Genomic DNA, 20,958 nt, shown 5'->3' with positions numbered 1-20,958 from the left:
GCTCTCTCCCATTGGCTCTATCATGTCCGGGCGTCCGGTTAATTCAAATGCAGGTACATATAATAAAAACTTACTATCTACACCTTCCATCCCAAAAACCAAATTCATAGTGAGGATTTGATATTTTTGGACGGATGGAGTACATAACCAAGCTAAAAAAGAATAGTACAAATCTACCAAACAAATCAACTAAGGATGCTTATCCAAACCAACATCAATTTGGGCCGGGCTAATTATACAAGCCAGTCTATACACACCAAACAGGGAACAAATACACCCTAATTAAATCTACTTCCTCCGTTTCATATTATAAAACTTTCAAACATTGACAACATTCATATAGATATATATTTATAGATTTATTAACATTTATATAAATATGGACAATGCTAGAAAGTCTTATAATATGAAACGGATGAAGTACATAGTATCACTGATAGTGATGTATGAATATTGGTTCATGTTACAAACCTTCAACGATGTACCATTGCCTGTTCTTAACATGTACCAGAGGTGATCTTCTCAACACATAATTGGTTGGACCAGCATAATATTGATCAAGAACAATTAAGGTTTTTAGTTGTCACCAGTGATCTCACCATCCCAAAACTCATCAACAGTTTTGTACGGACCGGATTCATGGACGAAAAAATCAAGGCATCCCCTTGACTCCGGGAGGGTGCTTATCTTGTGGTGGTCAACATCAGTGAGCTCCCAATCAAAGATACCTAGATTCTCTCTCAACCTCCTCTCATTGAAGCTCTTGACGATTATGCAGTCACCTTGCTCATACACTCATACACCCATCTTAGGCATACCTGCACTACAATTGCAAAATGTTTCATATATATACATGTTAGAATTCATTTCAAAATTACCTACACACACATAGTTTCACTTTTTCATACATATAGGAAGTGATAAACTCCTAGCCTCTACATCGACCAAGGTTGTACAAAGCCAAAAAAAGCATGACAAAAAAAGGCATGGTGTTCACTATAATAGATATATTGGCATTATCATTTTGTCAAATACAAATATAACAACAATTTCTATTTGCCATGGGTCTTTTTTTTCTTATGATATCTAAATTTAATCAGTTCATCCAAAGCTTATCTTGTTGTAGCTGATCCAAAACTGAGATGACATAGTATAGTATTGTGTTTACCTGGGCAACTGTTTTGCCCCTTTCTAAAGCAATCTGTTTAAGAAGTGGGCAGTCCATGACATTGCTACACCATGAAGTGCCATTTGCACCTAATGGAGAGTAGGCGCACATTTGGATTCCTTTCCCTTTGCAGAACTCCCTCAACTTATTTTGCCGGCAATAAGGATGCACCTCAACCTGTAACCGTTCGCTGATCACAATAAGTGATTGTATTAAGTATTAATTAATTATTCCTTCTGATAAAAAAAGTCTTGACAAGGATAACATGTAGGTCAGTATTTATAATTTTAACTAATAATTAAGTTAATATATATACATATATATATATATACATATATATATACATATATATATATACATATGTATATATATATATATATACATATATATATATGCAGTGTCACATAAATGGTGCCATTGAATTGGAGATGTTTAAAATATTAAATTCTGTACAAGGTAATGTTATGGAGTGAATGAAGTTGATTAAAAAATGAAATTCAATCTTGGAGACCATATCAAAGAGCTAATATGCCTTACTTTTCTCAATCAAAAGATTAATATGTACATATGTGTGGAACAAAAATTGATACTGCCGGTGAGCCCACTTTGTTTTAGGAAAAATAAAAATGAAGAGGGGCAGTGATGCCGTTTTCTATATTTTTTTTTCTCTCCTAGTTAACTCGATATATTATTTTAATGGGAGTAGTGTCCATTAGCAAATAACCAAAGTTTTAGAGTATCTTTTAGCATAGCCACATTTTTACGGTATCTCTTGGCAAATACCATAAATTTTGGATGTTCAGTAGCAAATTTTGCCAAGATTATATTGTTTTGTACAAATTACCTGATTTGCTGTAGGAGGGCTGATTGCAAATGATAGTAAGGGTATCAAGCTTCTTGCAGGTGAAGTTGCTGATGTTAGAATAAATGGGCTAGGCCCGATTTATTCTATTAAATCTCAAAGGCCCATAATAAATGTTAAGGATAATAATACCACTTTGGGAATTAAACGAGGAGTATCTCAACTTAAATAGGAAGTTATTGGAGGCTCCCTGTTGACCGGTTGAGGTGGGGATCGGAAAGCCACACGCGCGCGCGAGCCGGGCGGGCGTGGGGGCGAGGCGTGCGGTGCGCCTACGCCTATCTCTATCCTTTTTGCAACAGACCATCCCGAGATTGCCTCCGTAACGAGATTGCCTCCGTAACGGGCAGGCGAGTCAATTCCAATTGATCGCGTCGTTACTGCGGCAAAGGGCGGATATCGCTCCTGCGCTATAAGGAAAGATCTAATCCGATCAGATGCGGCTACTCACTTTCCATCTGGTGTTCTTCCTCCTCCTCCTCGCGCACGCCTGAGCTGCTACTGTTCTGCTTCGCTGCTTCTGATCGCTTGCGCGCACGAGAAATCGGAACTGCGGCAAAGGGCGGATATCGCTCCTGCGCTATAAGGAAAGATCTAATCCGATCAGATGCGGCTACTCACTTTCCATCTGGTGTTCTTCCTCCTCCTCCTCGCGCACGCCTGAGCTGCTACTGTTCTGCTTCGCTGCTTCTGATCGCTTGCGCGCACGAGAAATCGGAACAAGCAGGGCCTCCGGAACCACACCTTCGCCTGAGATCTGCACCGGGCAGGCGGATGATCAGGTTTTTGGGGAGTGCTTCCGCACGACTGCTCCTCTTCATCGTCATCGTCTGCTACCATGTCTGGTGCCGTCGCCGCCGCTGCTGCTACTGCCGCACCTGGAGATGGAGGCACGCTTGTCGACGGGGGATACCCGTAGACCGGATATAGAGGGTATTGGGGTACGCTGGTACGAGGATCTACGTAGTACGACATCAAGCAAACAGGAAACAGGGATTATACTGGTTCAGGCCCCTTGGTAGGTAATAGCCCTAATCCAGTTGATATGGGATTATATGATGGAAACCACAGATTACAAAGGGAATAGTAAAGCTCGACGATACCGACAGGATCGTAGTCGAGTTGATCCGACTAGATCTCCCGGCGACTTGGCTTCGATAAGCTCCGGCTTCGTAGGCTGTGGTGGATGTGTTGGCTCTAAGATTCGATGCCTTAGGTCCTCCCGGGGGGTCCCTTTTATACCGTAGGTCAACTGGTCTCCAAGTAGGACTCAGAGACATCGGACCCGACACGATATAATGACGACCGAGTTCTATCCGAGTAGGACTCTTTCCATCTGTAGACTCCATGATGGACTTCCTTAACCTATGCTGAGAACGTCCGTATACGCGCAAACATACCATATCTGTCACACCCTAAAAATTTCAAATATATAAATTGTTGTTTAATTGGAATTATTAGAATTGATTTTAAAAGCCCAGAAGAGAAGATCTAATTTTAAATAATAAATCCCAATATAAAATGGGGCTAGATAAAATTTTATTAAATACTTTGCTTAATTCTATAATTCCTAGATTTTTCTGGGATTTATTTGAGCTAAGGAAGTATTTTTAATAAATGGAATTGCATTTCATGAATAATTTAAATGGAAAAAGGTTTTTAAAAGTCTCTTTTGGCTTTGGGCCGAAAGTCGGCCCAAAACCTTCTCTCTCTCCTCCTCGGCCCAAGTCGGCCCAGTCCGCAGCCGCAGCCGTCGCTCGCGCGCGCGTCCGCCCGCTGACAGGTGGGGCCCGCCTGTCAGGGTCGTCGTCTTCCTCGCGCCGCCGCCGCCCGAAACCCTAGCGCCGCGCCGCCGCCGTCTCTTTCCAAATCCGGCCGATCCTTTCCGTTTCCGGTGAAATCAATAGAGGGGAAATGATCTTCTCGATCTCCTCTACCTTTTCCCTTTTGGAACTTCGGCTAAAATCGTTTGGAAAGCGGAGGATTCGATCTCGAATCGGATCGGTCTCTCTCCTCCGAACCCTAGACTTTCCTTCTCGTCGCCGGCCGCCGTGGGCCTTCGCCGCCGTGTTCTTGCCCCTATAAAAGGATCCCCGGTGTCTCCGCTACCCGTCGCCACCCTCGCCTTCGCCTCTCGTCGTCCGTAGAGCCCTAGCGCCGTGAGTCCTCGCGCCGCCGTCGTCGCCGCCGCTCCAGCCGTGCGCCGCCGTCGCTCCAGTCGTCGCCGTCGCTCGAGAAGGCCGCCGTCGTGGTCGCCGTCGCGTCGCCGTCCTCGTCAGCCCCTTCGCCGTCGCTGTCGACCGCCGGAACATCGTCGCCGTCGTCAAGCCGAAGGTTGCCGCCGCTTCTTCCTCGTCGCCGACGTCGTCCGGTCATCGTCCGCCGTCGCTTTGGTCGCCGGTGAGTTCGCCGTGCCGACCGCTACCCGTAGGTGCTCTCCGTTCGCGCCGCCGCGCCGTCGTTCGCCGGCGAGCTCGCGCGGTTCGGTCGCCGCCGGAGATGACGTCATCGCCGACGTCATCGATGCCGTCCGCCGTGGTCCGGCCGTGGACCGGTCGATCTCGGCCGTTCGTTTTGGATGGATCGATCTCGGCCGTCCGTTCTCGTGAACCGTCGCCGTGCACCCGGTCCACCGCAAACCCTAGCCGCTGACGCAATAAATCCTCTTTTCCTTTTCAAAAATAATTCATTATTGCGTCATAATTCAATTAAAATCCATATAAGGGTTTTAATCCGATTTAATCTTTAAAAATTCATAACTAATTCATCTTAGCTCGGATTTAGTTGGTTCAAGTCTCTAAATTTTTCTAAAATTGAGATCTACATGTTAAAAATATCCACATGTACTGTTCATGCTTGTTTATGTGCTGTTTTGGTGTTTTGCTCTTTTCTGTTTAGATTCCGACGTTTCCGGAGAGTCCGTTTTCGCAGGAGAAGAATTTGAAGAGTTCCAAGGCCAGCAAGGCAAGTCACACAGATCCCAAATAACCCTTTGAACATGTTGATCCCGTTTAAAGCTATTGTTTCTATTCAACTATTGCATTTATTTTCGAATGTCATTGGGTGGAATTAACCTATTGTTTGTTATAGCCCTTTTGTTCTTGATTACTTTATTCCTTGATACCTTGGGTTCTTATAAATTGACTAGTTGAGCTTTATATATTGGTTCAGCTAGATATTAGATGTGATTGCTTAGCCATGCTTAGAAACATTAGCACACTATTGGGATAACTTATGACTCCCTATTATTCAATGATGGCTTAATGATAACTCATGATGGTTAATCATGATTGGTTAATTAATTAATTTGCCTACTAAAACCTATTAATGGTGGGTTGTGAGCACATGGTTTTGATGGTCGTGCTCATGACAATTAAGGACCGGTTCACGAGTTTCGGTTGTGAAACATTAACCGTGCCAACCACAAGCCAGCGTGGGCAACGGCTTTACCTTTTGTATAGCATAGTTCATTGCGGGGCACCAGACTGAGAAGTGGCGGAGATAAGCCCACGGGGGTCGCTGGGGAGTCCATGCCTTGTTTATAAGGGGGTGATTATGATCCAGGAACGGTGCGCTGTGGTGGATTGTGTTGTGCGAGGGGTACTGTCACAGCTCCTTTCTGAGGTACCGTGGTGGTATCAAGGCGCATGGTGACATGTCGTGGGGCTGTGTCTTGTGGGTACAGTGGTACACCTCTGGCCAGAGTAAAGCTATTCGAATAGCCGTGCCCGCGGTTATGGGCGGGTTTAACAATGTCTTTCGTGATTAGTCTCATACCTCTCATCATAATAAAAGATACTATGACTGGTAATAATTTGATTAGCTCCTGGTTTGGAATGGTATATTCCTGGTTTGGAGATAGAACTGTGCAGCCGGGATTGGTTGTTCAGAATGGTTGGGCCTATGCAACAGGGTATGTTGTATAGCGTTGGAATAATATTGTTTAATTATTACTCAACTGTTTTACTAAATTCTGAAATGTTTATTAAATGCTGTTTATGCAAATGAAACCCTATTATGCCATCCTTTGTTATCCTGTGCACTTGCATATTTGCTGCGTGGCTTGCTGAGTATGTCATATACTCACCTTGCAATCATCCATCAGAGGAGGAGTTCTACAGTGATGCTGATGGTGTGGAGGATTAGGTGTAGCCCTGGTCAAGCTGCCTGTGGAGTGGAATCGTCTGCGCCGTTTATCTTATTTTCCGCTGCTTAGATCTTTATTGATTGAGAGGGACTATCTACCTCTGTAATGACATTTTATTCGCTTATTAATTAGAGTAATAATTGTACTCTATTATCAATTTGTTATTGTGTGCCTCGGCTGATTCCTGGACGAGGGTTCGCGCACATGTAAGCGTTTGGAATTTTGGATAGAAATTCCGGGCGTGACAATATCGATACGTGACGTATATCGAAGGGTAGAGGGTATACCTTACCCGTAACCCTGACAGTAGCCCCCGACTTCTGCTTAAATGAACTCGTGAAATCGATTGCGACTTCTGATGTCGAAATTGTCGTTGTTCTCAGTGTGGGGACCAAGAGACAAGGAGTGATCGACAACGTCGAGTGAAGTTCAACGGTCATGAGTGAATTTAAATTGAAATCCGAAAAACTGTCGCGCGTAACGGACCTAGAAATTTCCAGTGGCCATCTCTCTCCTTTCCTTGGAATCGCACCGGCGGAGGTGCGTCTATTTAAGGGAGTTTTGGGGATCCCATTTGAGGTCCGCCTGTTGAAAAAACTCTCCAGCTTCCAAGCGTCCCTCGTCTTCTTCGCTCCCGCAAAAAACCCTAGCCAACTCGTCTCAGTCCTTTCTCTGGCGATCTCCGGTGGCCATGGATCTCGACAAGTCTACCTCCACCAGTGCCTCACTAAAGAAACTGCAGGAGGATGGTGCCCTTCCCGGTCACGGGACCGCAGAGAGGGAAGTAGGAGGTACTAAACCCCAGCCTATCCTGGGTCACATGGTTGCGGTTGAGGACTTTATTCTCTATGGTTTTCTTCCTCCGCCTTCTGAATTTCTCCTTTTGGTCTTGAATTTCTATGGTCTTTCCTTGCTCCATTTGAACCCCAATTTCATCGCCTTCTTGAGTATTTTTACGCATCTTTGTGAGGCCTACATTGGGGTGGAGCTGTTTCTTGACCTCTTCCGCTTTTACTATGAGTTACGCTAGATGGAATCCAAAAAGGTGTCCGGGTGTGTTGGTTTCCGACTTCAGGATGGCCTGAAGTCACGATACATCCCCTTTCAGTGCCTCTCATCTCGCAGCAAATGGCGGGGGAGGTGGTTCTATCTTCAGATAGAGGATTCGGATCATGTCTTCGTTGTACCTAAGGAACAGCCAGACAAGAGTTCATCTTGGACCACCAAACCCGCCTTGACCCCGTCCCTCCAATCTTTCATTGATATCATTGACGACCTCTGAGAACGGGGGTTGTTGGGGTATGAAGTTGCTACCGACTTCATTGGTAGGCGGATCCAGCCGCTTCAGGCTCAAGCCCATCCTGCCTTTGATTATTCTGGGCCAGAGGACGCGACCCGGGTTTCTCCTCGGGGTATTTCCTTTTTAGTTAAATTGACTCCCTTATGTGCGTGTTTTTCCCGGGTTATCGGATTCTGTTCTCGATCTACAGGCTTGAATAGTGCAACCGTGGAGCGCCGCGTCGGCCAACTGATGATCAGCGGCCCGACAACGGCGAGCAACGTCCCCGTCCCCCTTTGTGAGAAAGGGGCAGCCGAGCGCGACGCTGCCATCAATGTAAGTGTACTTAGCTGTCCTTTTGCATTTTTCTTCTGGGATCGCATTATGACTTCATGATACGTAGGCTCTCCCTCTGACTGATATCATCGGGCCACTTGTGGACCATCATGTGGCGGCGTCGCTGAGGGAGAAGGTCGCCAAGGAGGCGTCTGACGCTGCTGTTGCCACTGCCACGACGAGTGGCGGCGACGTTCCGAAAAAGGGAAGGAAATTCTCCTCTGTAGTCGGACATCGGCGGAAGATACCCACTCCCTCGGTAAGTTCACCCGTTATTTGATCACGTAGTCGGAAAACTTCCACCTCACATCATATCGATTGTACTCCAGGCCTCGGACGCGTCTCCCCCGCCTCCGCGACGGCAGCGGCTTGTGACGCTCAGCGAGAAGTAAGTGAATAAATTTGAGGTTTCGTGATTTCGTCGAACTCTGTCTCAATCGCAGCCTTTCGTAGGACGGCGCGGGCGAAGGCGGCGTAAGATGGGTCTGGAGGGACCTCCAGTGCATCTCCTACCATGGCCTTGACGGATGTCGTGGTCGTGCCCAGGAGCCGTGAGGCGACACCTAGCGGCCTAGCCAGCGATCTCGTGGCTGCTCGTGGTTTGCCGGATGCCGTCCTCACCTGGGAGGAGCTCCAGGTTGAGATAGGGCGCCTCCTCGAGGCTGGTGCTCGCGGTGTTAGCCGCGAGATCGCGGAGGTGAGGGCGGCGGCTGCGTCGTCGGCGAATGAGCGCGCCAATCGGCTGGCGCGCGATCTAGCGGAGGTTCGTGAGGACCTCCAGAAGATGAGGGAACTGGTGGCCGGCAATGAGCGACAACGGCAGGGGCTCGAGCACCGCATGTCGGAGCTTGAGAACAACTTGTCGAAAATCTGTGGCTTGTTGCGGGTCACCTATACTGGTCTGCACCAGCTCGCCGGGGAGTGCGGTATCAAGTCTACCATCCCGGCGAATCCCGATGAGTTCTCGCTGACGTCTTCTCTTGCGGAGCTGGTGACGGCGATGGAGGAGATCCCCTCCAAGCATGCGGCCAGGATCGAAGAGGAGACGTCTAACGGGATCTACACCGGGGCATGCCACGTCCTTGCTGTGTGAGGCTGGCGCACCCTGAACTCGATATGCGGAAGATCTTTGATCAGGGGGCGGTTAGCGACGCGTGCAAGGATGTGATGGAGGAGGTCGGCGATCTGGGGAGTCCGTCCTCCCGCTTTTTGAAGATTAGGGTCTTAGCTCTCTTGTACTCTTTAGTCATGCCTTATAAAACTTTTATTGGTTCCAACCGCCCTAGTGTGTGCGGTCATTGCCTTAGCTTTGTTTGGCATTTTGATCTCGAGTACTTTGTTGTCCTTTATAGAGATGTTGATGTCGAGGATGTGCTGTGGCGCGGGCAGCCTGAGTTGCTAGTGGTCGTTCCGTTACTTGCGTCCGAACCATATGTGCCGGAAGGCGATGTAGATCGAAGTTCGCCTGTGGAAACAAGCATGGCGGTGACTCCCTTAGGTTGGTTGTCTTTGTTACCATTTCCTTTGCCCTTCCGTCTGGATCGACTTGATTTGTTGTGTTCGCGGGATAGAAGAGTAGCTTGACTTAGTCATTTCCATGCTGAGCAGATCTCGAGAGTGCGCTTGTTGACCAGGATCGTCGCATCCAGTATTGGAGGACGAAGTTTGAGGTTGCGGAACTCGAGAGGACTATGCTGGAGGTGAGAAAGGATCAGGCCGTAGAGACACTCCGGGGTCGTGAGGTGTGGTTCAGCTCGTATCTGAAGAGTTGCTGCACATCCATGTCAAGAGTCTGTAGAGAGCTCCGAGTACCCCGTGGGGATCCCGAGGAATCGGCGGCCGAATACATCTCGTGGCTGAATGGGGCCTACGCCCAGCTCGAAGGCATCGGTCAATGTATCGACGAGGCCTTGAAGCAGGAGAGTCGTCGCTCAAGCCGATATGCCGGGGGGCACGTGCTGGCCTGTATACGAGATCATCGTCCGCAGCTGCACCTCGAGTTCCTCCGCGAAGGGTTTTCTCGTTCTCGGAGAAATCCTATGGAGATAGATGGCCTGGCGAAGTCGATGGCGCCGCTGGCGGAGAAGGTTTTCCAGTCGATGGACTGGCGTTGGCCTTCCTGGTAGTCTCCGTGTCCTGTGACAAATGTCTTTGGAAGAAGTGTAATATAGTTTTGGATTTTGATGGAAATGTAAGAAATACTTGTGGAATAGAAAAGAAATCTATCTAACTAAGCTTTCTTACTCTGGACGTAGTGTGTATGAGTGTCTTCTCACTTCGCGACTTCGATCAGTCGTTTGAGTTATACACTCTCCCTAGCCCCCAGCCTTGTCATCGGAGAATTCTTCTTGGAAGATAAGGCTCTTGGACCTTTGACTTGCCTCGGTTGAACAAGCACTGATCGTAGCCCCCAACCATGAAGTTGGAAAGTTTATTTCCGATTACACGGCTTGGTTAATACTCACGGCAAGAACTCTTACACGACCAGATCTTACATGGTCTTTCGTCTCTACAGGATCTGACAAGGCCTTATCGGCTCTGGGCGTCCCCAGCCGAAGTTCCCTTAGGTTCCTCGGAGGCCTTGTCAAGACGGCGTAAAGGGACATGAGGATAGGTTTCAACGCTAGGTGTCATCTGGGTAAGGGATTATCGGGAAGGAACACTTTGATTGTTGTCTGTACCTGAAAAATAGGCATTATTGAGGCTGTAAGATGTCTTACAAGTATGGATACTATTGACTTATACATAGAATTTACGTAATTGATCAATGTTCCAGGAATTTGCCAACTCGCGGTCATCACCGCCTGCGATTTTGAATGCGCCTGGCCGCAGAACTTGTGTGATTGTGTACGGTCCTTCTCATTTGGGTGAGAGCTTGTTGCGCCCTGCTTGGATTTGAACCCGTCGGAGGACGTAGTCGCCGATCAAAAGCGTGTGTGCTCGGATGCGCTTCTCGTGGTAACGGCGAAGGGCTTGTTGGTAGCTGGCTGCTCGAACGGCAACTTGTTCGCGATGTTCCTCGAGTAGATTCACATCGTCGTATCGCTGCTCCTCCTGATCCTCATCGGAGTACATCTGTACTCGTGTACTTTGATGTCGTAGCTTGGTGGGGAGCATGGCCTCTGAGCCGTACACGAGGAAGAAGGGTGTCTCCTTGTTGGGCGTTGTCGGTGTGGTACGCACGGCCCATAGTACTGATGGAAGTTCCTCGACCCACTTCTTGTCGTGTGACATGAGCCTGTCGTAGACGCGGGTCTTGATTCCTTGTAGTACTATGCCGTTTGCCCTCTCGACTTGTCCATTGCTTTGAGGGTGAGAAACCGAGGCGAAGCAGATCTTTACTCCCATCCTGATGCAGTAATCCTGGAAATCGGCACTAATGAACTGGGAGCCGTTGTCTGTTATGATACGGTGAGGCAATCCGAATCTGCAGAATATCCCTTTGATGAATTTGATGCCGTTGCGGCCTTGATTTCCCCCGTGGGTGTCACTTCAATCCACGTGGTGAATTTGTCGATCGCTACGAATAGAAACCTGTAGCCGCCTTGTCCTCGTGGGAATGGCCCGAGTATATCTAGCCCCCAGCACGAGAACAGCCAAGTGAGAGGGATAGTCTGGAGTGCTTGCGCGGGCAGCTTTGTGTGTTTACTGAGGAATTGACAGGCTTCACACCGCTGAACCATGTCGCAGGCGTCTTTAAGGGCGGTTGGCCAGAAAAACCCTTGTCGGAAAGCTTTTCTAACTAATGTCCGACCGGCGGCATGTGACCCACAGATCCCTTCATGTATGTCGAGGAGGTGTCTACCGTCGTCGGACGAGACGCATTTTAGGAGTACCCCGTTTGGTGCCTTCTTGTATAGATCGTTGCTGATCATACAGTAGACTTTTGCTTTACGGGATATTTTCTCGGCTTCTATGTCGTCCTCGGGCAACTCTTCGCTGCTTATGAATTTAATGAGTGGGGTGCGCCAGTCGTCCGTGGTCTTGATATCGGCAACGGCGCGCTCTGCCTCTGTAGCCCCAGAGCTGGTGTCGAGGGCGACCGGGCTATCTTCGCCGCTTGCCTCTTTCACTGATGGCCTCGTCAGGACGTCCAGAAAGGTGCCAGGTTCAAGTGGTTCTCGTCTGGACGCACGTCGTGCTAGATCTTCTGGTTCGATGTTGTCTATACGGTATACATGTCGGACCTCGATCCCATCGAACCTTTTTTCCACCTTCCTGACTTCTGCGAGATACTTGGATAACTCGGGGCTAGAGCACTTGTAATCTTTATGCACCTGGTTCGCGACTAGTAAGGAATCCCCTTTCACGATCAGTCGCCTGACTCTGAGTGCAGCTGCAGCTCTTATCCCGGCGAGTAGTCCTTCGTATTCGGCTGTGTTATTGGTTGCCCTGAAGTTGAGGTGAATTGCATGCTTGAATTGATCTCCCGAAGGTGATGTCAAGATGAATCCTGCCCCTGCTCCCTGGCTATTGAGTGTGGAGTCGAACGCCATTGTCCATGTTTCATTGTTGATTTGGTTGTCTGACCTATTATCAGGCATGGTCCAATCGGCTACGAAATCGGCGAGTACCTGTGACTTGATGGCTGTTCGTGGCACGAGGTGGATATCAAATTGGATTAGCTCGACTACCCATTTCGCAACGCGGCCGACAACATCTTTGTTTCTCATAACTTCGCCGAGAGGGAAGGAGGAGACAACTGTAACCCTGTGGGCTTGAAAGTAGTGGCGTAGCTTTCTTGATGTCATGATTACTGCGTAGAGTAGTTTTTGCATCTGTGGATATCTTGTCTTTGTGTCGTGGAGAGCTTCGCTGACATAGTAGACTGGTCGTTGCACCTTCTCTCTCTCGACAACAATGATAGTGCTAACGGAATATGGCGTGGCGGCAATATAGAGAAATAATTCTTCATTAGGTTGGGGGGCAACAAGTACAGGTGGATTGGATAGGTAGCGCTTGAATGCAATAAATGCCTCTTCGGCCTCCTGTGTCCATACAAATTTGTCTTGCTTTTTCAGCAGAGCGAAGAAAGGTTGTCCTCGCTCTCCCATCCTAGCGACGAACCTGCTTAGTGCTGCCATGCATCCGGTTAGCTTCTGTACTTCCTTGAGTCTTGTAGGCGACTTCATGTTCTCGATTGCCTTGATCTTCTCGGGATTTGCTTCTATTCCTCTGCCAGAGACGAGGAAGCCGAGTAGCTTGCCCAATGTTACTCCAAACGTGCACTTCTCTGGATTGAGCATGAGGCGATATCGTCGGAGGTTGTCGAACGTTTCCCGCAGATCGTCAATCAAGGAGTCGCTTGTCTTGGTCTTGACAACAATGTCATCAACGTTGGCCTCGACATTGTTTCCGAGCTGGTCGCTAAGTGCACCTTGGACCGTGCGCTGGAAAGTGTTTCCTGCGGTTATTAGTCCGAATGGCATCTTAACGTAGCAGAATACCCCGAACGGTGTGATGAATGCTGTCTTCTCCTCGTCCTCTTTTGCCATGCTTATTTGGTGGTAACCGGAGTAAGCGTCGAGGAAGCTCAACAACTCGCAACCGGCTATTGAGTCCACCAGTTGGTCTATTCGAGGAAGAGGAAAGTGATCCTTGGGACACGCCTTTTTGAGGTCGGTAAAATCGACACACATTCTCCACTTCCCGTTGGCCTTCCGTACCATGACTGGGTTGGCTAGCCACTCTGGATGGAGTACCTCTCTGATGAAACCGGCTTTGAGAAGCTTGTCGAGCTCTTCTCATATGGCTTGTTTTCGATCTGGTGCAAATCTCCGCAGTTTTTGCTTTACTGGCTTGGCATCGGGTCACACCATGAGTTTGTGCTCAATCACCTCCTTGGGTGCCCCCGGCATGTCGGACGGCTGCCAAGCGAACACGTCAGCATTGTCGTGGAAGAAGGTGATGAGCGCGAGTTCCTATTTCTCGCCTAGTGAAGCCCCGATCTTGATTGTCTTGTCGGGGTTGGCACTGGATATTGGAACGATCTTGATTGCGCCGTCTGGTTTCGACGTCTTGTTTGTCTTGCTCACTTTCTTGGGTGGCTCTGCTGTGGCAGGCGGGCTGGGCGTGTGCTCGACCATGTCGAGGCTCCGCTTGTCGCATTGTACTGCCAGCTTAGCGTTCCCTTGAATAGTGATTGTTCCCTTCGGTCCTGGCATCTTGATCACTTGATACGCATAGTGAGATGCGGCCATGAACTTCGCGAGTGCAGTTCTCCCAATGATGGCATTGTATGTTGTATCGAATTCAGCGACATCAAAGGTGATCTGTTCCGTTCGGAAGTTGTTTGCTTGGCCAAAAGTCACAGGCAACGTAATTTTGCCCAATGGTTTGGACGATAACTGAGGAGTGATTCCATGGAATGGTTGATCGGTGGGTGTCAACTCGCTTCGTGGGATCCCCATCGCGTCCAAGGCGCTGGCGAAGAGAAGGTTGATTGAGCTGCCGCCGTCGATCAGTACTCGGGAGACCTTGATATTACGAATAGTGGGTTCGACCACGATCGGATATCGCCCAGGGATGACAGCAGTCTTGGGGTGGTCCTCTTCTGAGAATTCTATCTTCTGCTCGGACCACTTCATCTTGGGCGCAGCCCCCTACCACGTCGAACAGACTTCACGTTCCACTTTCTTGTATTCTCGCTTTGAGGAGTATGCCGTGGAACCTCCGAAGATGTGTGAGACATGGAGATCGTAATCTGGGTATGCTGAGTCCGATTCCAGAGTAGACGCCTCAGCGTCCTTCTCAACCACGCGTACTCGCTTGCCTTTTTCCGATGCCATGTGTTTTGCGAGCGACTTTTTGAAGACGAGGCAATCTTCTAGAGAATGTCTGTTCGTCTTGTGTATAGGGCACCATACTTTCTTCGTGTCACTGCCTTGTGGGTCTGGGCGCTTGGGAGGGTCCGCGTATTCTGTTGCGAGAACTTCTGATTGAGCTTTCCTTTTCCCACTCTTGCGATTTTTCTTTTTGCTTGACTCAGGTGCGTCCTTGGCTGGTTTCTTCTCTCCTCCGGTCTTCGGTTTGTCGTTCTTGCATCTCAGTGCGTCATCCGCATGAGCGCATCGGTCGACAATTTCGAATAATATCCGAGTAGTCATGATGCACCTCATTGCCAACTCCTGAGTAGTATAGCGATCTCTGACACTAGATTTGAAAGCGCGAATTACAGAAGCATCGGTGATATCAGGGATTGTGTTTCTGCACTCGTTAAAGCGTCGAACATAATCCCTCAAGGATTCGCCCGGGTTCTGTGTCAACGCATGTGGGTCGTCTTCGATCATGTGGCGCTTGTAAGTTCCTTGGAAGTTGGCTACGAACTGCTGCCACAAGTCTGCCCACGAAGAGATCGAGTAGGGGGGTGCATCAGCCATGAACGTGCAGAGCCTTTCAATGCGGTTCGCAAGTAATTCGCCAACGCGTTGTCGTCCACTCCGGCAGCGCAGAGTACTGTGGAGTAAACCTGAAGGAACTCTTCTGGGTCGGTGCTCCCATCGTATTCCTCTATTGCTCCAGGTCGGAATCTTTCGGGCCATCGGACATCCCGAAGTGAACGGCCAAAAGCTCTACACCCAGCGCTAGGGGCGGTGGGTTGTCGGCGATCATGCGTCCTTTGTGGATGTCTATCCGATGATGAAGATGACGAGAATGATGACGATGACGATGGGTCGCTTGGTTCCGGCGTACGATTACGGGGACGTCGGCCGGGTTCTCGAGAATCCTGTCGTCGTCTCCCGCTGTTGTCTCGGCGCTGATCTCCATCATCGCCGTCATTATTGCGACGTCCTCGACCAGTATTGCCTAGTACCCGCCGTTCGCGATCGTTGTGATCGTGGCGGTTGTGGCGGTTATCACGGTCTCGGTCTTCGCTTGAATGGCCTCCTCGATCTTCGTTATCGTGACGCCGTGAAGAGATATGACGCCGGGAACGGTTCTCGTTGTCTCGTGTGCGTCGTGCCTCTCGGCGGCCATTCAGGTGATCGCGGAGATCGCCGGTGCCACGAGGTGGAGGGGTCGCTCGATGAGGCGATTCCCATCGTTCAGGGTCTTCACCATTTGCATCGCCAGTTGGTGGCTGTTCCGGGTGCGTTGCAGCAACGGCCTCTTCGAACGCATTGCTGAGGTTGGTCACTGATTCCCGTAGTCGTTCTGTCCAACGTGCGAGATCGTCGTTCAGAACGGGATCGTAGGGGGTTTCCCTCAGTATTGCGTTGACGGCTCTGATGTGCTGGGCCGGAGTAGTCACTTGATTCTCCGCTTCTGCATTGGTGCGTGCTGACGTGTCGACATCGTCGATAGCCAATACCTCACGCGGCGTACTCGTTGTTGATGATCCATAGTCTTCGAGTAGGTGCAAGACTGATGGTTCATGGGGATCAATGTCGATTACCCCAACAAATCGATCTGAAATCGGCGTCGCTCCTTGTTCCTTGTCCTCATCCCTAATGGGGATGCGTGACTGCTGGACCTTAGGAGGTGGCGTCTTCATGGCGCTGAGAAAGACCTTGTAGCTCGAGAGGTCGTGATTCTTTGTCTTGTGAATAGGACAATAGACATCACGAGTTGGAAAGGTACACTGAATTCCACGCTCTTCGCAGGCACGAATTTCAGCATGGACGTTGAGAAAGACCCAGCAGGCTTGCAGGGTGTGTTTCCTGGTTTTGTGGATAGGACACCAGGACCTTGTCACCTCAGAAGTAATACTCGTCGGCTCGTGATTCCTGTCGGAAAGACAAGGCTTGGCCGCACTAGGATCCTTCTCGGGTTCGGATGTCGTTGACGTTCCGATCTCCGCTTCGGCGGGAGGATCCTTCGACATGGAGTCGCCCCGGGTTGTAGCCACTACGTTCTCGTTTCCGGCCATTGGTGGACCGGCTGAGATTGGCATTGTGGTCTAAACCGGAAAGACGATTTCGCCGACTTGAGTCCACACCAGTGTTGTTGAAGTTGGAACTCCTTGGTTGAGGGGGTGTTGACGTTGTTGTTGACGAAGCTGGATGTCAAAGTAGTAGAATCTTGAGCACCAAGTCCCCCTACCTGGCGCGCCACTGTCGACGGGGGATACCCGTAGACCGGATATAGAGGGTATTGGGGTACGCTGGTACGAGGATCTACGTAGTACGACATCAAGCAAACAGGAAACAGGGATTATACTGGTTCAGGCCCCTTGGTAGGTAATAGCCCTAATCCAGTTGATATGGGATTATATGATGGAAACCACAGATTACAAAGAGAATAGTAAAGCTCGACGATACCGACAGGATCGTTGTTGAGTTGATCCGACTAGATCTCCCGGCGACTTGGCTTCGATAAGCTCCGGCTTCGTAGGCTGTGGTGGATGTGTTGGCTCTAAGATTCGATGTCTTAGTTTCTCCTGGGGGGTCCTTTTTATACCGTAGTTCAACTGGTCTCCAAGTAGGACTCAGAGACATCGGACCCGACACAAAATAATGACGACCGAGTTCTATCCGAGTAGGACTCTTTCTATCTGTAGACTCCATGATGGACTTCCTTAACCTATGCTGAGAACGTCTGTATACGCGCAAACATACCATATCGATACGTGACGTATATCGAAGGGTAGAGGGTATACCTTACCCGTAACCCTGACAGCGCCGGGAGCCAGAGCCGCTGTGAACGACAACATCAACGGAGGCAGTTCTGCCTCACAATCCAGCGGAGGGACATTCATAGGGTATAACCTTCGCTTGTTGTTAATTCAATTTTTGATACTTCTGTTAGTCGCAATTCTATTGCGTTCGTTGTATGGTCATGATGCTTATTATATCTTAAGCATGCTCCTGGTTATATTAGATTTTATCACTAGATCACTCCACTTTGTTCATGCCATGATTATTGTCTTAATATTTTAGATTAAAATATGTCGATATATGACTATATTTCCAACAGCTGACACCGATGGCTTTGGTAAGACCTAGCATCTGGCACTCCTCCATCTCCCTCCATACTCGCTCCACGTCCATCACCGCAAGGTCCTCCTTAGCGAACACAGCCGATGGTGGGCCTTCTGGAACTCCAAGGCTCACCGGAAAGTGAACCAGGTACAAGTCGATGTACTCCACTTGCAGATTCGTACATCCATGAACCATTGCTCAAACCAACTACGAAAATGCCTGCCTTTATCAATTGTCAAATATATAAATATATATATGAACATACTCCCTCCTTCCCTAATGTTTAACGCTGTTGACTTTTTTAAATATATTTTACTGTTCGTCTTATTCAAAAACTTTTGTGAAATGTGTAAAACTATATGTATACATAAAAGTATATTTAACAATAAATCAAATGATTGGAAAATAATTGTGACATCCCCGCCCAGGGCTTAATAGGATTAATAGAATACTACAACTTCTTTTTCGGAAGCCGATCTCGAAAGAACTCTGAGGTTAAGCGTGCTTTGCCTGGAGCAATTTCGGGATGGGTGACTGACCGGGAAATTCTTAGCAGGTGCACATGAGTGAGGATAAAGTGTGCATAAAAGATTTGTGTTGGTCTGCGAGGGCTTTCTATGACCTATGAAATCTGCCAGATGTAAGCGGGACATTACAATAATTAATAATTACTTGAATATTTTAAATAAGACGAACGATCAAATATTTTTTAAAAAAGTTAAGGCGCCAAATATTTAGGAATGGAGGAAGTATATAGCGAGCTCTAACTATTGGTGCATGCTGACCGGAGTGTCCTACGGAGTGCCGGCACCACACGACCGGGGTGTGCATCGTTGATCCATAATTTGGATGTGATGTAGAGTTCATCTCGCGATGAAGAAACCAAAGCCAACGCGCACCGCTTCTGTCGTGGCCTCACCAAGGGCAGCCTCTGTGCCGTAATTGGCCGCCGTGTCGAAGTGGCGGTAGCCGACTTTAATGGCGCATAGGACGGCCTCGCTCACGGCGACCGGATCGGCTATATGCCTAGCGGGAACGTTGCCGTGCCCATGCCTACCCACGGCATCGGCTTGCCGGAGCTTAGCGCCACCTCCGGCATCCGTTTTCCCTCTGCACCGTCCGCAGCCATGGGGGGATCGAAGTGGCAATTGTGGGAGATACAGGATTGATGAAGTATATATTGTGTGTCCATACTACTCTCTCTCTCTCTCTCTCTCTCTCTCTCTCTCTCTCTATATATATATATATATATATATATATATATATATATATATGTATGTATGTATGTATGTATGTATGTATGTATGTATGTATGTATGTATGTATGTATGTATGTATGTATGTATGTATGTATGTATGTATGTATGTCTAAATACGGGTTGTTGACGCAGCCTCTAATTAATGCATGGAGAGCTATAATGCTATATATATTATAGTATGAATTTTTGCCCGTACGTGTCGGGAGTGGCTGCAAGTTGGAAGAGCCAAACGTGTCTATGTCAGCAATTAAGCTTATGACAGCATCCACACACACTGTTATTGTATTTTTGAAAAATAAGAAAATTTGTTTTCTTAATTACACTAGTTTATCTACAACAACTGTACAGTTAACACAATGTGGGTGTGACACCCTGCATAGTTTTCTTACTGTTTCTGGTGTTTGCACTAATGGAGAACATGTCAACACTCAACTGTGCCACCTATCGGCATCGGTTAAGAAAAACTCACACTAATAATAGAGGGAGGGTTTCCTGTCCACCCACCTGACCCGCACTGATAATAACCCTAAACCCGCTCTCTACCACTCCGTCTGCTCGACTCCTAATCTACCTTAGCTTTTTCACTTCTTTGGTGAGCAGCACCCACCTCTCCTGCCCTCATGCGGTGCATCGGCCAATGGAACCAGTCACCTCGATCCAGCCCAATGCGGTGGAGCAAGCGGTGTGAGGGTTATTTCCACGGTGACGGCGGCAGATCCACGGTGAGCGGCAGTGGTAAAACTACGGTAGATCCACCTGAGCTTGACAGTTACAAGCTAAGTCATTCTATCCTGCTCCTCTCTTTAGGGTTCAATTTTTTAATTTAGTTAGTTGCATCGGGGGTATCGATATGGTCACAAATTCCAAAATTTCGGTTATTTTAATTCGAAATAATTTGAAGTTTTAAACAAAATATGGTCAAATTCAAATATTTTTGCGGAATTCACGAATATTGCAAAAATCCAAAAATTCCAGGTGAAATAATTTTGTATGGGATCCAATAGACCCAAAATTTTTTAAATTTCAGTCCAAACTTTTGTTCCCTGCCTCTCTCTCAGCTTTCACCACACTCTTTCTTTTTCTCTCCCTCTCTCTCCCATGTGGCAGAGCAGATCTGAAACGCAGCTAACAGTTGTTATTCTTTGGGGGTGACTACGAATCAGGCGCCCGACGTTGTTTCTCAAGATGTATTCAAAAAATGTTTCAGTATTGAAAATGGTGAAACACAATCAATCAAATCATACAATGAAAATTTTTGGTACAATATATGAAACAACACATCCAAGTGCATCGAAAAAAATGAAACACCATGGAAAACCCCACAACAACATTTCAATTTAACTAATGAAACATCCAAGTACATGAACTGAAACATCAAATATTCAAATAAAAAAAAACCAGATCAACCCCTCCCTCTACTCTGGTGGTTTGCCACCACATCGATGTCGGGATGCCGCCATAGGTGAGGAGGTGGCACCGGCGTGCACCTATGGAGATGACGCTGTGGCCGAAGAAATGCTCAAGAATCTCTACCACCTGCTCCTGTGGCCACTCTGCAACACCATCGCCCGATGCCATGCCGAGCAGGGCCACATCCGTGTGGCTGCCGCTGTGCTAAGGTTGGCCACGTCCTTGCCACCACCACTACCATGGCTTTGCTCTTTTGCCAACCCATGATCGGTAAGCTCTTCATGAATGCTGGCCCGTTGCCTCACAGATAGAGAAGAGAAAAGGCGTGGAGAGAAGAAGGGAGAGAGAGAGAGAAAGGGATGATGGAATGGATAAGAAACTAGTGCCTCACATCCGACAGTGATGTAGGGGTATGTATATTTCTATGTGTCAGTTGTAAGAACCGGTACTAATGCCTGCTAATAAATGGCAATGAATACGTTTTCTGTGGTAGTGACGTAGTGTTTCACTATTTCGGCTGGTAACATTGGCAATTTTTTTTGACCGAAAAATAGTGGGAAAATCCCCCACTGTAATT

General features: G+C 48.2%; 1 pseudogene; it reads right to left on the bottom strand.

Moving 5' to 3' along the window:
- Positions 1–576: 576 nt before the first annotated feature.
- LOC127752599 (deoxymugineic acid synthase 1-A-like) lies at positions 577–18,841 on the bottom strand (annotated as a pseudogene).
- Between the last annotated feature and the right edge of the window lie 2,117 nt (positions 18,842–20,958).

The sequence above is a fragment of the Oryza glaberrima genome, chromosome 10 (genome assembly GCF_000147395.1).
Source record: "Oryza glaberrima chromosome 10, OglaRS2, whole genome shotgun sequence".
Taxonomy (NCBI): domain Eukaryota; kingdom Viridiplantae; phylum Streptophyta; class Magnoliopsida; order Poales; family Poaceae; genus Oryza; species Oryza glaberrima.
This window is presented reverse-complemented; position numbering and strand designations above follow the sequence as displayed.